The sequence below is a fragment of the Schistocerca cancellata genome, unplaced genomic scaffold, assembly GCF_023864275.1.
Source record: "Schistocerca cancellata isolate TAMUIC-IGC-003103 unplaced genomic scaffold, iqSchCanc2.1 HiC_scaffold_403, whole genome shotgun sequence".
Lineage (NCBI taxonomy): Eukaryota > Metazoa > Arthropoda > Insecta > Orthoptera > Acrididae > Schistocerca > Schistocerca cancellata.
Genome location: NW_026046420.1, coordinates 1 through 13,616, shown reverse-complemented (window position 1 = coordinate 13,616; position 13,616 = coordinate 1). Strand labels below are relative to the sequence as shown.

Below are 13,616 nucleotides of genomic sequence, written 5' to 3'. Positions count from 1 at the left end.
CCGTCCACCAGGTGTTAGTACAAGTGTCGCCTCACTGGGCAGTGCAGATGTGTCCATTTTAGCTTGCAGACGATGACGTGTAGCAATTTATGAGCTAACGCAAGTCGAATGTTTTACCGTGTGTATCTGCTAGATACTGCCTCTCATATGGTGGAGAGGCTCACTCCTTCTTGTGTCTCGTTCTCTGCACACGAGTTGCCCCTGGCATCGATATAGCACGTGTTTTCTAGCGTCAGCGTGGCGTCACGTCAAGTCAGCGAATTCAATATCACACGAATCGAGTCGACATGTTTGCTTGTTACGATGACGGAAGCTGAAGAAATGTGTGTGGAACTTCACTGCATCGGCTGCTCGCCCTTCAGCGTCCCTATGTCTTATCAGACGAAGGTGACTGTGAAATTGGCAACGAGGCACAAATTAACGAACACATGCAAATGGCAACCTTCGACGTCAGCCGAAATAGCTCAGTTGGGAGAGCGTTAGACTGAAGATCTAAAGGTCCCTGGTTCGATCCCGGGTTTCGGCAGGTATTCGTTTTCATGCGACGCCAATGGAATTACTCTGCGTTTGTGATAATGCAACTACCGCTGACAACAAAACTGACCCTCTCCTGTAGCTGTTCTGGTTGTCTATTGCATGCCATAAGAGGAACTTACTAGACAACTAACTCCCTTAGAAGCAAAAGAATTAAAAATATCCTACCGACTGCATTCCCTTTTCTGTGTCAGGTGGTGAAGAACATCTTCAACGGAACCGTGAAATGAGCGAAAGCGTGGGAAACATTGCATTCGAAATGCTTGTGAATTTTCCAATTGCCCAGTGAGTGTCGACAAAACACGTAAATTCTCTGCTCCAACGTATGAGACGTAACAACTGGTACAATTTGTTGTTGCATCGTGTGTCAGCAGTCTTCGATAGTGTGTTACGGGCTTAGCGCGATAAGTTTGTAGACAGCATTTGGGCGACGTTTTATTAGTAACGGCCCCATGCAGCGATTGAACAACAGTAAAGGACATGAGTCAATGTATAGTTGTGCATCGTGGGAGGTTTTGCAGCCTTGTGTGAGCCCGGATAGCTCAGTCGGTAGAGCATTAGGCTTTTAACCTAAGGGTCCAGGGTTCAAGTCCCTGTCCGGGCGGAAATTTTAATACTTTGGTAGCGATTCGTCTGGTAGCGGTGGAAACGCTACGGAAAATAATGCAGCTACGCCGTTTTCTGACACCACAGTGTTTTAAACGGTAGCAGTTGCATGTGTCGAGAGAACACCGCGCTAACGGCAGTCGTGGCCGAATGGTTAAGGCGTCTGACTCGAAATCAGATTCCCTCTGGGAGCGTAGGTTCGAATCCTACCGGCTGCGTGCGATTTTGCGTAAAGAGGAGCAAACGTTTTCGCACACATGTGACATGCGTGGGCGAATGCGGGTGCAACCAGTGATGCCATTCTCAACAAGACGAAAATTTCCGTTTTAAGAATACTGAGTTTTCGCGACGACAGCTACTTACTGTGCCTTTCGGTTCACCTCGCACTGACGCTGGGACTGCAGAAAGCCGTCGCTGAGATGGTGAGTACACAGATGTGCTCGAAAGTGTTGGACAGAGCGGACATTTCATTTTCTTTTTATGAATCGCAATTTCAATCATTCGAGTGCGGCAAAAGCAGTGGTGCAGCGTTTTTTTTTCTTTTCTTAAGATCTCGCAGCTGCTTGGAGGTATGTCCATCGTTTTAAGACGACAGAAAACTAGCGTCAGCGGTGCGTCAGTGGGAAGTCGGTGAAGTCGCCATTGGAGCCATAAGTCAGTGGGAAATTAGTACACTTTCGTAACGGCTAATGGAAACCCTACAGCAAAGAGTGAGGCCACGCCGTTTTCTGCCATCAGATTGCTTCTAAAGATGGCGGCTTCACTTGTCGGGAGTCGCTTCCGCCACCGGCAGTCGTGGCCGAGTGGTTAAGGCGTCTGACTTGAAATCAGATTCCCTCTGGGAGCGTAGGTTCGAGTCCTGCCGACTGCGAAAATTTTCTCGCTCTCAAAAGGCGGATGTTGCTAGGATGCACCTAGCAGTTGCGTCACTACTAAACACGTGGGTCACCAGCAATGTGCAGTGTTATTTGATCGAGGGCGCAGCGTTACAGTCGCCCCCAGAAGCCGCAGCTCATCTCCTAGTCTCACAGCCGTCCACCAGGTGTTAGTACAAGTGTCGCCTCACTGGGCAGTGCAGATGTGTCCATTTTAGCTTGCAGACGATGACGTGTAGCAATTTATGAGCTAACGCAAGTCGAATGTTTTACCGTGTGTATCTGCTAGATACTGCCTCTCATATGGTGGAGAGGCTCACTCCTTCTTGTGTCTCGTTCTCTGCACACGAGTTGCCCCTGGCATCGATATAGCACGTGTTTTCTAGCGTCAGCGTGGCGTCACGTCAAGTCAGCGAATTCAATATCACACGAATCGAGTCGACATGTTTGCTTGTTACGATGACGGAAGCTGAAGAAATGTGTGTGGAACTTCACTGCATCGGCTGCTCGCCCTTCAGCGTCCCTATGTCTTATCAGACGAAGGTGACTGTGAAATTGGCAACGAGGCACAAATTAACGAACACATGCAAATGGCAACCTTCGACGTCAGCCGAAATAGCTCAGTTGGGAGAGCGTTAGACTGAAGATCTAAAGGTCCCTGGTTCGATCCCGGGTTTCGGCAGGTATTCGTTTTCATGCGACGCCAATGGAATTACTCTGCGTTTGTGATAATGCAACTACCGCTGACAACAAAACTGACCCTCTCCTGTAGCTGTTCTGGTTGTCTATTGCATGCCATAAGAGGAACTTACTAGACAACTAACTCCCTTAGAAGCAAAAGAATTAAAAATATCCTACCGACTGCATTCCCTTTTCTGTGTCAGGTGGTGAAGAACATCTTCAACGGAACCGTGAAATGAGCGAAAGCGTGGGAAACATTGCATTCGAAATGCTTGTGAATTTTCCAATTGCCCAGTGAGTGTCGACAAAACACGTAAATTCTCTGCTCCAACGTATGAGACGTAACAACTGGTACAATTTGTTGTTGCATCGTGTGTCAGCAGTCTTCGATAGTGTGTTACGGGCTTAGCGCGATAAGTTTGTAGACAGCATTTGGGCGACGTTTTATTAGTAACGGCCCCATGCAGCGATTGAACAACAGTAAAGGACATGAGTCAATGTATAGTTGTGCATCGTGGGAGGTTTTGCAGCCTTGTGTGAGCCCGGATAGCTCAGTCGGTAGAGCATTAGGCTTTTAACCTAAGGGTCCAGGGTTCAAGTCCCTGTCCGGGCGGAAATTTTAATACTTTGGTAGCGATTCGTCTGGTAGCGGTGGAAACGCTACGGAAAATAATGCAGCTACGCCGTTTTCTGACACCACAGTGTTTTAAACGGTAGCAGTTGCATGTGTCGAGAGAACACCGCGCTAACGGCAGTCGTGGCCGAATGGTTAAGGCGTCTGACTCGAAATCAGATTCCCTCTGGGAGCGTAGGTTCGAATCCTACCGGCTGCGTGCGATTTTGCGTAAAGAGGAGCAAACGTTTTCGCACACATGTGACATGCGTGGGCGAATGCGGGTGCAACCAGTGATGCCATTCTCAACAAGACGAAAATTTCCGTTTTAAGAATACTGAGTTTTCGCGACGACAGCTACTTACTGTGCCTTTCGGTTCACCTCGCACTGACGCTGGGACTGCAGAAAGCCGTCGCTGAGATGGTGAGTACACAGATGTGCTCGAAAGTGTTGGACAGAGCGGACATTTCATTTTCTTTTTATGAATCGCAATTTCAATCATTCGAGTGCGGCAAAAGCAGTGGTGCAGCGTTTTTTTTTCTTTTCTTAAGATCTCGCAGCTGCTTGGAGGTATGTCCATCGTTTTAAGACGACAGAAAACTAGCGTCAGCGGTGCGTCAGTGGGAAGTCGGTGAAGTCGCCATTGGAGCCATAAGTCAGTGGGAAATTAGTACACTTTCGTAACGGCTAATGGAAACCCTACAGCAAAGAGTGAGGCCACGCCGTTTTCTGCCATCAGATTGCTTCTAAAGATGGCGGCTTCACTTGTCGGGAGTCGCTTCCGCCACCGGCAGTCGTGGCCGAGTGGTTAAGGCGTCTGACTTGAAATCAGATTCCCTCTGGGAGCGTAGGTTCGAGTCCTGCCGACTGCGAAAATTTTCTCGCTCTCAAAAGGCGGATGTTGCTAGGATGCACCTAGCAGTTGCGTCACTACTAAACACGTGGGTCACCAGCAATGTGCAGTGTTATTTGATCGAGGGCGCAGCGTTACAGTCGCCCCCAGAAGCCGCAGCTCATCTCCTAGTCTCACAGCCGTCCACCAGGTGTTAGTACAAGTGTCGCCTCACTGGGCAGTGCAGATGTGTCCATTTTAGCTTGCAGACGATGACGTGTAGCAATTTATGAGCTAACGCAAGTCGAATGTTTTACCGTGTGTATCTGCTAGATACTGCCTCTCATATGGTGGAGAGGCTCACTCCTTCTTGTGTCTCGTTCTCTGCACACGAGTTGCCCCTGGCATCGATATAGCACGTGTTTTCTAGCGTCAGCGTGGCGTCACGTCAAGTCAGCGAATTCAATATCACACGAATCGAGTCGACATGTTTGCTTGTTACGATGACGGAAGCTGAAGAAATGTGTGTGGAACTTCACTGCATCGGCTGCTCGCCCTTCAGCGTCCCTATGTCTTATCAGACGAAGGTGACTGTGAAATTGGCAACGAGGCACAAATTAACGAACACATGCAAATGGCAACCTTCGACGTCAGCCGAAATAGCTCAGTTGGGAGAGCGTTAGACTGAAGATCTAAAGGTCCCTGGTTCGATCCCGGGTTTCGGCAGGTATTCGTTTTCATGCGACGCCAATGGAATTACTCTGCGTTTGTGATAATGCAACTACCGCTGACAACAAAACTGACCCTCTCCTGTAGCTGTTCTGGTTGTCTATTGCATGCCATAAGAGGAACTTACTAGACAACTAACTCCCTTAGAAGCAAAAGAATTAAAAATATCCTACCGACTGCATTCCCTTTTCTGTGTCAGGTGGTGAAGAACATCTTCAACGGAACCGTGAAATGAGCGAAAGCGTGGGAAACATTGCATTCGAAATGCTTGTGAATTTTCCAATTGCCCAGTGAGTGTCGACAAAACACGTAAATTCTCTGCTCCAACGTATGAGACGTAACAACTGGTACAATTTGTTGTTGCATCGTGTGTCAGCAGTCTTCGATAGTGTGTTACGGGCTTAGCGCGATAAGTTTGTAGACAGCATTTGGGCGACGTTTTATTAGTAACGGCCCCATGCAGCGATTGAACAACAGTAAAGGACATGAGTCAATGTATAGTTGTGCATCGTGGGAGGTTTTGCAGCCTTGTGTGAGCCCGGATAGCTCAGTCGGTAGAGCATTAGGCTTTTAACCTAAGGGTCCAGGGTTCAAGTCCCTGTCCGGGCGGAAATTTTAATACTTTGGTAGCGATTCGTCTGGTAGCGGTGGAAACGCTACGGAAAATAATGCAGCTACGCCGTTTTCTGACACCACAGTGTTTTAAACGGTAGCAGTTGCATGTGTCGAGAGAACACCGCGCTAACGGCAGTCGTGGCCGAATGGTTAAGGCGTCTGACTCGAAATCAGATTCCCTCTGGGAGCGTAGGTTCGAATCCTACCGGCTGCGTGCGATTTTGCGTAAAGAGGAGCAAACGTTTTCGCACACATGTGACATGCGTGGGCGAATGCGGGTGCAACCAGTGATGCCATTCTCAACAAGACGAAAATTTCCGTTTTAAGAATACTGAGTTTTCGCGACGACAGCTACTTACTGTGCCTTTCGGTTCACCTCGCACTGACGCTGGGACTGCAGAAAGCCGTCGCTGAGATGGTGAGTACACAGATGTGCTCGAAAGTGTTGGACAGAGCGGACATTTCATTTTCTTTTTATGAATCGCAATTTCAATCATTCGAGTGCCGCAAAAGCAGTGGTGCAGCGTTTTTTTTTCTTTTCTTAAGATCTCGCAGCTGCTTGGAGGTATGTCCATCGTTTTAAGACGACAGAAAACTAGCGTCAGCGGTGCGTCAGTGGGAAGTCGGTGAAGTCGCCATTGGAGCCATAAGTCAGTGGGAAATTAGTACACTTTCGTAACGGCTAATGGAAACCCTACAGCAAAGAGTGAGGCCACGCCGTTTTCTGCCATCAGATTGCTTCTAAAGATGGCGGCTTCACTTGTCGGGAGTCGCTTCCGCCACCGGCAGTCGTGGCCGAGTGGTTAAGGCGTCTGACTTGAAATCAGATTCCCTCTGGGAGCGTAGGTTCGAGTCCTGCCGACTGCGAAAATTTTCTCGCTCTCAAAAGGCGGATGTTGCTAGGATGCACCTAGCAGTTGCGTCACTACTAAACACGTGGGTCACCAGCAATGTGCAGTGTTATTTGATCGAGGGCGCAGCGTTACAGTCGCCCCCAGAAGCCGCAGCTCATCTCCTAGTCTCACAGCCGTCCACCAGGTGTTAGTACAAGTGTCGCCTCACTGGGCAGTGCAGATGTGTCCATTTTAGCTTGCAGACGATGACGTGTAGCAATTTATGAGCTAACGCAAGTCGAATGTTTTACCGTGTGTATCTGCTAGATACTGCCTCTCATATGGTGGAGAGGCTCACTCCTTCTTGTGTCTCGTTCTCTGCACACGAGTTGCCCCTGGCATCGATATAGCACGTGTTTTCTAGCGTCAGCGTGGCGTCACGTCAAGTCAGCGAATTCAATATCACACGAATCGAGTCGACATGTTTGCTTGTTACGATGACGGAAGCTGAAGAAATGTGTGTGGAACTTCACTGCATCGGCTGCTCGCCCTTCAGCGTCCCTATGTCTTATCAGACGAAGGTGACTGTGAAATTGGCAACGAGGCACAAATTAACGAACACATGCAAATGGCAACCTTCGACGTCAGCCGAAATAGCTCAGTTGGGAGAGCGTTAGACTGAAGATCTAAAGGTCCCTGGTTCGATCCCGGGTTTCGGCAGGTATTCGTTTTCATGCGACGCCAATGGAATTACTCTGCGTTTGTGATAATGCAACTACCGCTGACAACAAAACTGACCCTCTCCTGTAGCTGTTCTGGTTGTCTATTGCATGCCATAAGAGGAACTTACTAGACAACTAACTCCCTTAGAAGCAAAAGAATTAAAAATATCCTACCGACTGCATTCCCTTTTCTGTGTCAGGTGGTGAAGAACATCTTCAACGGAACCGTGAAATGAGCGAAAGCGTGGGAAACATTGCATTCGAAATGCTTGTGAATTTTCCAATTGCCCAGTGAGTGTCGACAAAACACGTAAATTCTCTGCTCCAACGTATGAGACGTAACAACTGGTACAATTTGTTGTTGCATCGTGTGTCAGCAGTCTTCGATAGTGTGTTACGGGCTTAGCGCGATAAGTTTGTAGACAGCATTTGGGCGACGTTTTATTAGTAACGGCCCCATGCAGCGATTGAACAACAGTAAAGGACATGAGTCAATGTATAGTTGTGCATCGTGGGAGGTTTTGCAGCCTTGTGTGAGCCCGGATAGCTCAGTCGGTAGAGCATTAGGCTTTTAACCTAAGGGTCCAGGGTTCAAGTCCCTGTCCGGGCGGAAATTTTAATACTTTGGTAGCGATTCGTCTGGTAGCGGTGGAAACGCTACGGAAAATAATGCAGCTACGCCGTTTTCTGACACCACAGTGTTTTAAACGGTAGCAGTTGCATGTGTCGAGAGAACACCGCGCTAACGGCAGTCGTGGCCGAATGGTTAAGGCGTCTGACTCGAAATCAGATTCCCTCTGGGAGCGTAGGTTCGAATCCTACCGGCTGCGTGGCGATTTTGCGTAAAGAGGAGCAAACGTTTTCGCACACATGTGACATGCGTGGGCGAATGCGGGTGCAACCAGTGATGCCATTCTCAACAAGACGAAAATTTCCGTTTTAAGAATACTGAGTTTTCGCGACGACAGCTACTTACTGTGCCTTTCGGTTCACCTCGCACTGACGCTGGGACTGCAGAAAGCCGTCGCTGAGATGGTGAGTACACAGATGTGCTCGAAAGTGTTGGACAGAGCGGACATTTCATTTTCTTTTTATGAATCGCAATTTCAATCATTCGAGTGCCGCAAAAGCAGTGGTGCAGCGTTTTTTTTTCTTTTCTTAAGATCTCGCAGCTGCTTGGAGGTATGTCCATCGTTTTAAGACGACAGAAAACTAGCGTCAGCGGTGCGTCAGTGGGAAGTCGGTGAAGTCGCCATTGGAGCCATAAGTCAGTGGGAAATTAGTACACTTTCGTAACGGCTAATGGAAACCCTACAGCAAAGAGTGAGGCCACGCCGTTTTCTGCCATCAGATTGCTTCTAAAGATGGCGGCTTCACTTGTCGGGAGTCGCTTCCGCCACCGGCAGTCGTGGCCGAGTGGTTAAGGCGTCTGACTTGAAATCAGATTCCCTCTGGGAGCGTAGGTTCGAGTCCTGCCGACTGCGAAAATTTTCTCGCTCTCAAAAGGCGGATGTTGCTAGGATGCACCTAGCAGTTGCGTCACTACTAAACACGTGGGTCACCAGCAATGTGCAGTGTTATTTGATCGAGGGCGCAGCGTTACAGTCGCCCCCAGAAGCCGCAGCTCATCTCCTAGTCTCACAGCCGTCCACCAGGTGTTAGTACAAGTGTCGCCTCACTGGGCAGTGCAGATGTGTCCATTTTAGCTTGCAGACGATGACGTGTAGCAATTTATGAGCTAACGCAAGTCGAATGTTTTACCGTGTGTATCTGCTAGATACTGCCTCTCATATGGTGGAGAGGCTCACTCCTTCTTGTGTCTCGTTCTCTGCACACGAGTTGCCCCTGGCATCGATATAGCACGTGTTTTCTAGCGTCAGCGTGGCGTCACGTCAAGTCAGCGAATTCAATATCACACGAATCGAGTCGACATGTTTGCTTGTTACGATGACGGAAGCTGAAGAAATGTGTGTGGAACTTCACTGCATCGGCTGCTCGCCCTTCAGCGTCCCTATGTCTTATCAGACGAAGGTGACTGTGAAATTGGCAACGAGGCACAAATTAACGAACACATGCAAATGGCAACCTTCGACGTCAGCCGAAATAGCTCAGTTGGGAGAGCGTTAGACTGAAGATCTAAAGGTCCCTGGTTCGATCCCGGGTTTCGGCAGGTATTCGTTTTCATGCGACGCCAATGGAATTACTCTGCGTTTGTGATAATGCAACTACCGCTGACAACAAAACTGACCCCTCTCCTGTAGCTGTTCTGGTTGTCTATTGCATGCCATAAGAGGAACTTACTAGACAACTAACTCCCTTAGAAGCAAAAGAATTAAAAATATCCTACCGACTGCATTCCCTTTTCTGTGTCAGGTGGTGAAGAACATCTTCAACGGAACCGTGAAATGAGCGAAAGCGTGGGAAACATTGCATTCGAAATGCTTGTGAATTTTCCAATTGCCCAGTGAGTGTCGACAAAACACGTAAATTCTCTGCTCCAACGTATGAGACGTAACAACTGGTACAATTTGTTGTTGCATCGTGTGTCAGCAGTCTTCGATAGTGTGTTACGGGCTTAGCGCGATAAGTTTGTAGACAGCATTTGGGCGACGTTTTATTAGTAACGGCCCCATGCAGCGATTGAACAACAGTAAAGGACATGAGTCAATGTATAGTTGTGCATCGTGGGAGGTTTTGCAGCCTTGTGTGAGCCCGGATAGCTCAGTCGGTAGAGCATTAGGCTTTTAACCTAAGGGTCCAGGGTTCAAGTCCCTGTCCGGGCGGAAATTTTAATACTTTGGTAGCGATTCGTCTGGTAGCGGTGGAAACGCTACGGAAAATAATGCAGCTACGCCGTTTTCTGACACCACAGTGTTTTAAACGGTAGCAGTTGCATGTGTCGAGAGAACACCGCGCTAACGGCAGTCGTGGCCGAGTGGTTAAGGCGTCTGACTCGAAATCAGATTCCCTCTGGGAGCGTAGGTTCGAATCCTACCGGCTGCGTGCGATTTTGCGTAAAGAGGAGCAAACGTTTTCGCACACATGTGACATGCGTGGGCGAATGCGGGTGCAACCAGTGATGCCATTCTCAACAAGACGAAAATTTCCGTTTTAAGAATACTGAGTTTTCGCGACGACAGCTACTTACTGTGCCTTTCGGTTCACCTCGCACTGACGCTGGGACTGCAGAAAGCCGTCGCTGAGATGGTGAGTACACAGATGTGCTCGAAAGTGTTGGACAGAGCGGACATTTCATTTTCTTTTTATGAATCGCAATTTCAATCATTCGAGTGCGGCAAAAGCAGTGGTGCAGCGTTTTTTTTTCTTTTCTTAAGATCTCGCAGCTGCTTGGAGGTATGTCCATCGTTTTAAGACGACAGAAAACTAGCGTCAGCGGTGCGTCAGTGGGAAGTCGGTGAAGTCGCCATTGGAGCCATTAAGTCAGTGGGAAATTAGTACACTTTCGTAACGGCTAATGGAAACCCTACAGCAAAGAGTGAGGCCACGCCGTTTTCTGCATCAGATTGCTTCTAAAGATGGCGGCTTCACTTGTCGGGAGTCGCTTCCGCCACCGGCAGTCGTGGCCGAGTGGTTAAGGCGTCTGACTTGAAATCAGTTTCCCTCTGGGAGCGTAGGTTCGAGTCCTGCCGACTGCGAAAATTTTCTCGCTCTCAAAAGGCGGATGTTGCTAGGATGCACCTAGCAGTTGCGTCACTACTAAACACGTGGGTCACCAGCAATGTGCAGTGTTATTTGATCGAGGGCGCAGCGTTACAGTCGCCCCCAGAAGCCGCAGCTCATCTCCTAGTCTCACAGCCGTCCACCAGGTGTTAGTACAAGTGTCGCCTCACTGGGCAGTGCAGATGTGTCCATTTTAGCTTGCAGACGATGACGTGTAGCAATTTATGAGCTAACGCAAGTCGAATGTTTTACCGTGTGTATCTGCTAGATACTGCCTCTCATATGGTGGAGAGGCTCACTCCTTCTTGTGTCTCGTTCTCTGCACACGAGTTGCCCCTGGCATCGATATAGCACGTGTTTTCTAGCGTCAGCGTGGCGTCACGTCAAGTCAGCGAATTCAATATCACACGAATCGAGTCGACATGTTTGCTTGTTACGATGACGGAAGCTGAAGAAATGTGTGTGGAACTTCACTGCATCGGCTGCTCGCCCTTCAGCGTCCCTATGTCTTATCAGACGAAGGTGACTGTGAAATTGGCAACGAGGCACAAATTAACGAACACATGCAAATGGCAACCTTCGACGTCAGCCGAAATAGCTCAGTTGGGAGAGCGTTAGACTGAAGATCTAAAGGTCCCTGGTTCGATCCCGGGTTTCGGCAGGTATTCGTTTTCATGCGACGCCAATGGAATTACTCTGCGTTTGTGATAATGCAACTACCGCTGACAACAAAACTGACCCTCTCCTGTAGCTGTTCTGGTTGTCTATTGCATGCCATAAGAGGAACTTACTAGACAACTAACTCCCTTAGAAGCAAAAGAATTAAAAATATCCTACCGACTGCATTCCTTTTCTGTGTCAGGTGGTGAAGAACATCTTCAACGGAACCGTGAAATGAGCGAAAGCGTGGGAAACATTGCATTCGAAATGCTTGTGAATTTTCCAATTGCCCAGTGAGTGTCGACAAAACACGTAAATTCTCTGCTCCAACGTATGAGACGTAACAACTGGTACAATTTGTTGTTGCATCGTGTGTCAGCAGTCTTCGATAGTGTGTTACGGGCTTAGCGCGATAAGTTTGTAGACAGCATTTGGGCGACGTTTTATTAGTAACGGCCCCATGCAGCGATTGAACAACAGTAAAGGACATGAGTCAATGTATAGTTGTGCATCGTGGGAGGTTTTGCAGCCTTGTGTGAGCCCGGATAGCTCAGTCGGTAGAGCATTAGGCTTTTAACCTAAGGGTCCAGGGTTCAAGTCCCTGTCCGGGCGGAAATTTTAATACTTTGGTAGCGATTCGTCTGGTAGCGGTGGAAACGCTACGGAAAATAATGCAGCTACGCCGTTTTCTGACACCACAGTGTTTTAAACGGTAGCAGTTGCATGTGTCGAGAGAACACCGCGCTAACGGCAGTCGTGGCCGAATGGTTAAGGCGTCTGACTCGAAATCAGATTCCCTCTGGGAGCGTAGGTTCGAATCCTACCGGCTGCGTGCGATTTTGCGTAAAGAGGAGCAAACGTTTTCGCACACATGTGACATGCGTGTGGCGAATGCGGGTGCAACCAGTGATGCCATTCTCAACAAGACGAAAATTTCCGTTTTAAGAATACTGAGTTTTCGCGACGACAGCTACTTACTGTGCCTTTCGGTTCACCTCGCACTGACGCTGGGACTGCAGAAAGCCGTCGCTGAGATGGTGAGTACACAGATGTGCTCGAAAGTGTTGGACAGAGCGGACATTTCATTTTCTTTTTATGAATCGCAATTTCAATCATTCGAGTGCGGCAAAAGCAGTGGTGCAGCGTTTTTTTTTCTTTTCTTAAGATCTCGCAGCTGCTTGGAGGTATGTCCATCGTTTTAAGACGACAGAAAACTAGCGTCAGCGGTGCGTCAGTGGGAAGTCGGTGAAGTCGCCATTGGAGCCATAAGTCAGTGGGAAATTAGTACACTTTCGTAACGGCTAATGGAAACCCTACAGCAAAGAGTGAGGCACGCCGTTTTCTGCCATCAGATTGCTTCTAAAGATGGCGGCTTCACTTGTCGGGAGTCGCTTCCGCCACCGGCAGTCGTGGCCGAGTGGTTAAGGCGTCTGACTTGAAATCAGATTCCCTCTGGGAGCGTAGGTTCGAGTCCTGCCGACTGCGAAAATTTTCTCGCTCTCAAAAGGCGGATGTTGCTAGGATGCACCTAGCAGTTGCGTCACTACTAAACACGTGGGTCACCAGCAATGTGCAGTGTTATTTGATCGAGGGCGCAGCGTTACAGTCGCCCCCAGAAGCCGCAGCTCATCTCCTAGTCTCACAGCCGTCCACCAGGGTGTTAGTACAAGTGTCGCCTCACTGGGGCAGTGCAGATGTGTCCATTTTAGCTTGCAGACGATGACGTGTAGCAATTTATGAGCTAACGCAAGTCGAATGTTTTACCGTGTGTATCTGCTAGATACTGCCTCTCATATGGTGGAGAGGCTCACTCCTTCTTGTGTCTCGTTCTCTGCACACGAGTTGCCCCTGGCATCGATATAGCACGTGTTTTCCTAGCGTCAGCGTGGCGTCACGTCAAGTCAGCGAATTCAATATCACACGAATCGAGTCGACATGTTTGCTTGTTACGATGACGGAAGCTGAAGAAATGTGTGTGGAACTTCACTGCATCGGCTGCTCGCCCTTCAGCGTCCCTATGTCTTATCAGACGAAGGTGACTGTGAAATTGGCAACGAGGCACAAATTAACGAACACATGCAAATGGCAACCTTCGACGTCAGCCGAAATAGCTCAGTTGGGAGAGCGTTAGACTGAAGATCTAAAGGTCCCTGGTTCGATCCCGGGTTTCGGCAGGTATTCGTTTTCATGCGACGCCAATGGAATTACTCTGCGTTTGTGATAATGCAACTACC

General features: G+C 48.8%; 25 non-coding genes across 25 annotated transcripts; all 25 read left to right on the top strand.

The window, feature by feature from the left end:
- The first annotated feature begins 453 nt into the window (after positions 1 to 453).
- Positions 454 to 526, top strand: Trnaf-gaa (transfer RNA phenylalanine (anticodon GAA)). Its single transcript has one exon. It is a non-coding gene; the product is annotated as a tRNA-Phe (tRNA).
- A 539-nt stretch (positions 527 to 1,065) lies between these two features.
- On the top strand, positions 1,066 to 1,138 carry Trnak-uuu (transfer RNA lysine (anticodon UUU)). Its single transcript has one exon. It is a non-coding gene; the product is annotated as a tRNA-Lys (tRNA).
- Positions 1,139 to 1,276: 138 nt separating this feature from the next.
- Positions 1,277 to 1,358, top strand: Trnas-cga (transfer RNA serine (anticodon CGA)). The gene has a single exon. It is a non-coding gene; the product is annotated as a tRNA-Ser (tRNA).
- A 571-nt stretch (positions 1,359 to 1,929) lies between these two features.
- Trnas-uga (transfer RNA serine (anticodon UGA)) lies at positions 1,930 to 2,011 on the top strand. The gene has a single exon. It is a non-coding gene; the product is annotated as a tRNA-Ser (tRNA).
- A 613-nt stretch (positions 2,012 to 2,624) lies between these two features.
- Trnaf-gaa (transfer RNA phenylalanine (anticodon GAA)) lies at positions 2,625 to 2,697 on the top strand. Its single transcript has one exon. It is a non-coding gene; the product is annotated as a tRNA-Phe (tRNA).
- A 539-nt stretch (positions 2,698 to 3,236) lies between these two features.
- Positions 3,237 to 3,309, top strand: Trnak-uuu (transfer RNA lysine (anticodon UUU)). The gene has a single exon. It is a non-coding gene; the product is annotated as a tRNA-Lys (tRNA).
- Positions 3,310 to 3,447: 138 nt separating this feature from the next.
- Trnas-cga (transfer RNA serine (anticodon CGA)) lies at positions 3,448 to 3,529 on the top strand. Its single transcript has one exon. It is a non-coding gene; the product is annotated as a tRNA-Ser (tRNA).
- A 571-nt stretch (positions 3,530 to 4,100) lies between these two features.
- Trnas-uga (transfer RNA serine (anticodon UGA)) lies at positions 4,101 to 4,182 on the top strand. Its single transcript has one exon. It is a non-coding gene; the product is annotated as a tRNA-Ser (tRNA).
- Positions 4,183 to 4,795: 613 nt separating this feature from the next.
- On the top strand, positions 4,796 to 4,868 carry Trnaf-gaa (transfer RNA phenylalanine (anticodon GAA)). Its single transcript has one exon. It is a non-coding gene; the product is annotated as a tRNA-Phe (tRNA).
- Positions 4,869 to 5,407: 539 nt separating this feature from the next.
- On the top strand, positions 5,408 to 5,480 carry Trnak-uuu (transfer RNA lysine (anticodon UUU)). The gene has a single exon. It is a non-coding gene; the product is annotated as a tRNA-Lys (tRNA).
- Positions 5,481 to 5,618: 138 nt separating this feature from the next.
- Trnas-cga (transfer RNA serine (anticodon CGA)) lies at positions 5,619 to 5,700 on the top strand. Its single transcript has one exon. It is a non-coding gene; the product is annotated as a tRNA-Ser (tRNA).
- A 571-nt stretch (positions 5,701 to 6,271) lies between these two features.
- On the top strand, positions 6,272 to 6,353 carry Trnas-uga (transfer RNA serine (anticodon UGA)). The gene has a single exon. It is a non-coding gene; the product is annotated as a tRNA-Ser (tRNA).
- A 613-nt stretch (positions 6,354 to 6,966) lies between these two features.
- Trnaf-gaa (transfer RNA phenylalanine (anticodon GAA)) lies at positions 6,967 to 7,039 on the top strand. The gene has a single exon. It is a non-coding gene; the product is annotated as a tRNA-Phe (tRNA).
- A 539-nt stretch (positions 7,040 to 7,578) lies between these two features.
- Trnak-uuu (transfer RNA lysine (anticodon UUU)) lies at positions 7,579 to 7,651 on the top strand. Its single transcript has one exon. It is a non-coding gene; the product is annotated as a tRNA-Lys (tRNA).
- Positions 7,652 to 7,789: 138 nt separating this feature from the next.
- Positions 7,790 to 7,871, top strand: Trnas-cga (transfer RNA serine (anticodon CGA)). Its single transcript has one exon. It is a non-coding gene; the product is annotated as a tRNA-Ser (tRNA).
- Positions 7,872 to 8,443: 572 nt separating this feature from the next.
- On the top strand, positions 8,444 to 8,525 carry Trnas-uga (transfer RNA serine (anticodon UGA)). Its single transcript has one exon. It is a non-coding gene; the product is annotated as a tRNA-Ser (tRNA).
- Positions 8,526 to 9,138: 613 nt separating this feature from the next.
- Trnaf-gaa (transfer RNA phenylalanine (anticodon GAA)) lies at positions 9,139 to 9,211 on the top strand. Its single transcript has one exon. It is a non-coding gene; the product is annotated as a tRNA-Phe (tRNA).
- A 540-nt stretch (positions 9,212 to 9,751) lies between these two features.
- Positions 9,752 to 9,824, top strand: Trnak-uuu (transfer RNA lysine (anticodon UUU)). The gene has a single exon. It is a non-coding gene; the product is annotated as a tRNA-Lys (tRNA).
- Positions 9,825 to 9,962: 138 nt separating this feature from the next.
- On the top strand, positions 9,963 to 10,044 carry Trnas-cga (transfer RNA serine (anticodon CGA)). Its single transcript has one exon. It is a non-coding gene; the product is annotated as a tRNA-Ser (tRNA).
- A 571-nt stretch (positions 10,045 to 10,615) lies between these two features.
- On the top strand, positions 10,616 to 10,697 carry Trnas-uga (transfer RNA serine (anticodon UGA)). Its single transcript has one exon. It is a non-coding gene; the product is annotated as a tRNA-Ser (tRNA).
- Positions 10,698 to 11,310: 613 nt separating this feature from the next.
- Positions 11,311 to 11,383, top strand: Trnaf-gaa (transfer RNA phenylalanine (anticodon GAA)). The gene has a single exon. It is a non-coding gene; the product is annotated as a tRNA-Phe (tRNA).
- Positions 11,384 to 11,921: 538 nt separating this feature from the next.
- Trnak-uuu (transfer RNA lysine (anticodon UUU)) lies at positions 11,922 to 11,994 on the top strand. Its single transcript has one exon. It is a non-coding gene; the product is annotated as a tRNA-Lys (tRNA).
- Positions 11,995 to 12,132: 138 nt separating this feature from the next.
- Positions 12,133 to 12,214, top strand: Trnas-cga (transfer RNA serine (anticodon CGA)). Its single transcript has one exon. It is a non-coding gene; the product is annotated as a tRNA-Ser (tRNA).
- Positions 12,215 to 12,785: 571 nt separating this feature from the next.
- Positions 12,786 to 12,867, top strand: Trnas-uga (transfer RNA serine (anticodon UGA)). The gene has a single exon. It is a non-coding gene; the product is annotated as a tRNA-Ser (tRNA).
- Positions 12,868 to 13,483: 616 nt separating this feature from the next.
- Positions 13,484 to 13,556, top strand: Trnaf-gaa (transfer RNA phenylalanine (anticodon GAA)). The gene has a single exon. It is a non-coding gene; the product is annotated as a tRNA-Phe (tRNA).
- Positions 13,557 to 13,616: the final 60 nt, after the last annotated feature.